Below are 5,882 nucleotides of genomic sequence, written 5' to 3'. Positions count from 1 at the left end.
TAGAGAGAACTTCTATCTCTACCAAATCTTCAGATTGAATGGGTGAGATCCTGTCTCCATGAATCCTCAGACTCCACACTCCAGTGAGTTCCTGTCTCTTCCCTTTTATATTCCTCTCTCAGCCCCGCCATATCACTCCTGTCTCTACCTCCCTAGAGCTCGGATTAAAGGTGTGTGACTCCCAAACACTGGGATTAAAGATGTGATCCACCATCACCTGCTTCTGTTTCTGGATCGATTTTGTGTAGCCCAGGGTGGCCTTGAACTCACAGAGATCCATCTGCCTGTCTCCAGAGTCTTGTGATTAAAGGTCTGGACCACCACTCCCTGGCCTGTGTGGCTGACTAGTGTGACTGGCTTTGTCCTCTAATCTCCAGGAAAGCTTTATTTATTAAAACATAAATAATATACCAGTATAGATATTAGTATCAGCAGATCCGCCGCTGCATTGACAGAGTTAGAACTTTTCCAGGAACAGGGTGGGAACTGGATCAATAAGCCACCCACTTCATACTTATTCATTCAAATTAGCACGGCCTTTCAGGAACTGTGTTGAAACAGGAAGTGGGAACAGCACCTTTATTAAAAAACCGCATCTTAACACGTGTGCCTTCTCATAACTGTTTGTGGTTTGATTCAGTGCTGCAGAGGGCTGCAGACCACAGTGGCTTGTGGAGTCTACCAATGACCTTGAGGTCAGTCTCTACCCACAGAGGTCCTCCCTCCTACCCACTCCACAACCACCAGTTTCAGAAAGAGCATCCTTTCTACGATGTTGCCGTGTTTTGCTCAAATGTATTTTGTAAGTAGGAAATGTACGGGAAAAAGAATATCAGTACCTGGTGATTTAGAGAAAGGATTCACTTAGTGTGGGACTTACCCCCGCCCCCTCCCTTTTGCTAATATTTAAATGAAAAAAGATTAGATGTAGGATCTGATCTCAGCACCAGGAGAGCCATCAGTGGGGTGAGTTTCTGACCTGTGGCAGTAGCCCGGGGCCCCGGAACTCAGACGTTCCTCATCCCCTCTATACTTCCTGGCCTTCTTGCAGGGCCTATAACCCCCCCCCCCCATACTGCCTCTCTCTTCCTATCCCACCCAGCTTGCATCCAGAACCCTCCCCCCTTCTGCCCCTCTTCCCCCTTTGGGCACATAACTTCTCCCAGCTCAGCCTGTCTTGGAGCTGGGACCGAATCCTTTGGGCAACCACCGGGCGGGCGGGAGGTCCTTTGTTTCAATAGCCTGCCTGCAGCAAGCAAGGTAGGTGCTTTGTTTACGAGCTACCCAACCAGCATGGAGATCTGATCTCAGCACCAGGAGAGCCATCATTGGGAGCTACCCAAGCAGCAAGGAGATCTGATCTTGGCACCAGGAAAGACATCAAAGGAGCACCAGGAGAGCCATCACTGGGGACTGCCATCACTGGGAAGATACATCAGTAGGAAAGGAGACCTGATCCTGTAAAAGAAGATCCATAGGGGAGCATTCAGAGGAAGAGATGGGCAGGCGCCACTGTAGGAATTCACCCAACAATCACAAAAACAACTTGAAACCACCAGAACCCAGCGGCCTCACAACATGTAGACATGAACACCTTAATCAAGATGAAGTAGAAAAAAATTGACTTTATGAAAGTGATTGATGCCCTTAAACAGCATGTAAATAATGCCCTTAAAGAAATGGATGAGAAGTATAACAGAAAGTTTGAAGAATTGAATAAATCAGTGAATGATACCCTTGGAAACCAAGGAAAAACAATCAAACAGATAATGGAAATAGTTCAAGACTTGAAAACTGAAATGGAAGTAAAGAAGAAAACACAAACGGAGGGCCGGCTGGACATGGAAAATCTAGGTAAACGAATAGAGCCTAGAGAAACAAGCATAACCAACAGAATACAAGAGATAGAAGAAAGAATCTCAGATTCTGAAGATACCATAGAGAAAATAAACACACTGATCAAAGAAAACAGCAAGTCCAACAAACTCTCATCACAAAACATTCAGGAAATATGGGACACAATAAAAAGACCAAACCTAAGAATTATAGGAGTAGAAGAAGGAGAAGAAGTGCAGCTCATCGGTCCAGAAAATATATTTAACAAAATTATAGAAGAAAACTTTTACAACCTAAAGAAAGATATACCAATGAAGATTTAAGAAGCATACAGAATACCGAATAGGCTGGATCAAAAGAAAAAAAAAACATCCTTTCGCCATATAATAATCAAAACACAAAGCATACAGAATAAAGAAAGAATATTAAGAGCTGCAAAGGAAAAATGCCAAGTTACTTATAAAGGTAAACCTATCAGACTTACACCTGACTTCTCTTTGGAAACCATGAAAGCCAGAAGGTCCTGGATAGATGTACTGCAGAAACTAAGAGACCATGGATGCAAGCCCAGACTACTATACCCAGCCAAGCTTTCGTTCACTATAAATAGAGAAAACAAAATTTTCCAGGATAAAAACAAATTTAAACAATATGTAGCCACAAATCCAGCCTTACAGAAAGTAATAGAAGGAAAACCACAAACCAAGGAGTCCAACAATGACCACAATAACTCAAACATCTAGAGACCCTTCACCAGCACAACTCAAAGAAGGGAAACACACAAACTCTACTACTAAAAAAGTGACCGGAGTTAACAACCACTGGTCATTAATATCACTTAATGTCAATGGACTCAACTCACCTATAAAAAGGCACAGGCTAAGAGATTGGATACGAAAACAGGACCCAACATTCTGCTGTTTACAAGAAACACACCTCAACCACAAAGACAAGCACCTACTCAGAGTAAAGGGATGGGAAAAGGTTTATCAAGCAAATGGACCTAAGAAACAAGCAGGTGTGGCCATACTAATTTCTAACAAAGTTGACTTCAAACTTAAATCAATCAGAAGAGATGGAGAGGGACATTTTATACTCATAACAGGAACAATTCATCAGGATGCAGTCTCAATCCTGAATATCTATGTCCCTAATATAAAAGCACCCACATACGTAAAAGAAACATTACTAAAACTCAAGGCAGCCATCAAACCGCACACACTAATAGTAGGAGACTCCAACACTCCTCTCTCACTAATGGACAGGTCAATCAGACAGAAACCTAACAGAGAAATAAGAGAATTAAGGGAGGTAATGAAGCAAATGGACTTAACAGACATCTATAGAACATTCCACCCAAATAGGAAAGAATATATCTTCTTCTCTGCAGCTCATGGAACCTTCTCGAAAATTGACCACATACTCGGTAGCAAAGCAAACTTCCACAGTTACAAAAAAATATTAGTAACCACCTGTGTCTTATCAGATCACCATGGATTAAAGTTAGAATTCAACAACAATGCTACCCCCAGAAAGCTTACAAACTCATGGAAACTGAACAGTCAACTACTGAACCATACCTGGATTAAGGAAGAAATAAAGAAAGAAATTAAAGTCTGCCTTGAATTCAATGAAAATAAAGAAACAACATACTCAAACTTATGGGACACTATGAAAGCAGTCCTAAGAGGAAAGTTCATAGCACTAAGTGCCCACTTAAAGAAAACAGAGAAAGCACATATTGGAGACTTAACAGCCCACCTGAAAGCTCTAGAAAAAAAAGAAGCAGACTCACCTAGGAGGAGTAGAAGACTGGAAATAATCAAACTGAGGGCTGAAATCAACAAAATAGAAACACAGAAAACAATCCAAAGAATCAATGAAACAAAAAGCTGGTTCCTGGAGAAAATCAACAAGATTGATAAACCCCTATCCAAACTAATCAAATGGCAGAGAGAGAATATGCAAATTAATAAGATCAGAAATGAAAAGGGGAACATTACCACAGACACAGAAGAAATTCAGAGAATCATTAAATCTTACTACAAAAGCCTGTATGCCCAAAACTAAAAAATGTAAAAGAAATGGACACTTTTTAAGATAAATACCATTTACCAAAGTTAAACCAGGACCAGGTGAACAATCTAAATAGACCTGTTAGTCGCAAAGAATTAGAAACTGTTATCAAAAACCTTCTTACAAAAAAAATCCCAGGACCAGATGGTTTCAATGCAGAATTCTACCAGATCTTCCAAGAAGACCTAATATCTATACTCCTTAATGTATTTCACAATATAGAAACAGAAGAGTCATTACCAAATTCCTTTTATGAAGCTACAGTTACTCTGATACCAAAACCACACAAAGACTCCACCAAGAAAGAGAATTACAGGCCAATCTCACTCATGAACATCGACACAAAAATCCTCAACAAAATACTGGCAAACCGAATCCAAGAACACATTAGAAAAATTATCCATTATGATCAAGTAGGCTTCATCCCAGAGATGCAAGGCTCGTTCAACATATGAAAATCTATCAATGTAATCCACCATATAAATAAACTGAAAGAAAAAAACCATATGATCATTTAATTGGATGCTGAAAAAGCATTTGACAAAATTCAACGTCCCTTTATGATAAAAGTCTTGGAGAGATTAGGGATATAAGGGTCATTCCTAAATATAATAAAAGCTATTTACAGCAAGCCGATAGCTACCATCAAATTAAACGGAGAGAAACTCAAAGCCATCCCACTAAAATCAGGAACAGGACAAGGCTGTCCACTCTCTCCATACCTCTTCAATATAGTGCTTGAAGTTTTAGCAATAGCAATAAGACAACATAAGGGGATCAAGGGAATCCGAATTGGAAAGGAAGAAGTTAAACTTTCGTTATTTGCAGATGATATGATAGTGTACATAAGCGACCCCAAAAACTCTACCAAAGAACTCCTACAGCTGATAAACACCTTTAGTAATGTGGCAGGATACAAGATTCACTCCAAAAAAATCAGTCGCCCTCCTATACACAAAGGATATGGAAGCAGAGAGGGAAATCAGAGAAGCATCACCTTTCACGATAGCCACAAACAGCATAAAATATCTTGGGGTAACTCTAACCAAGGAAGTGAAAGATCTATTTGACAAGAACTTTAAGGCATTGAAGAAAGAAATGGAGGAGTATACCAGAAAATGGAAGACCTCCCTTGCTCTTTGGATTGGTAGGATCAACATAGTAAAAATGGCAATTCTACCAAAGGCAATTTATAGATACAATGCAATCCCCATCAAGGTCCCATCAAAATTCTTCACAGATCTTGAGAGGACAATAATCAACTTTATATGGAAAAACAAAAAACCCAGGATAGCCAAAACAATCCCATACAATAAAGGAACTTCTGGAGGCATTAACATCCCTGACTTCAAACTCTATTACAGAGCTACAGTAATGAAAACAGTGTGGTACTAGCATAAAAACAGAGAAGTCGACCAATGGAATCATATAGAAGACCTGGATTTTAACCCACAAATCTATGAACACCTCATTTTCTATAAAGGAGCTAAAAGTATACAATGGAAGAAAGAGAGCATCTTCAACAAATGGTGCTGGCACAACTGGATGTCAACCTGTAGAAGAATGAAAATAGACCCATATCTATCACCATGCACAAAACTCAAGTCCAAATGGATCAAAGACCTCAATATCCTTCTGAACACACTGAACCTGATAGAAGAGAAAGTGGGAAGTACCTGACAACATATGGGCACAGGAGATCGCTTCCTATGTATAGCCCCAGCGGCACAGACATTAAGGGCAACATTGAATAAATGGGACCTCCTGAAACTGAGAAGCTTCTGTAAAGCAAAGGACACTGTCACTAAGACAAAAAGGCAACCTACTGACTGGGAGAAGATCTTCACCCACCCTGCAACAGACAAAGGTCTGATCTCCAAAATATAAAAAGAACTCAAGAAACTAGACTTTAAAATGCTAAATAGCCCAATTAAAAAATGGGGCACTGAACTGAACAGAGAATTCTCAAC

Source organism: Microtus oregoni, unplaced genomic scaffold, assembly GCF_018167655.1.
Source record: "Microtus oregoni isolate MIOR12 unplaced genomic scaffold, Mior012 000006F_ref0000085, whole genome shotgun sequence".
NCBI classification, from domain to species: domain Eukaryota; kingdom Metazoa; phylum Chordata; class Mammalia; order Rodentia; family Cricetidae; genus Microtus; species Microtus oregoni.
This window is presented reverse-complemented; position numbering follows the sequence as displayed.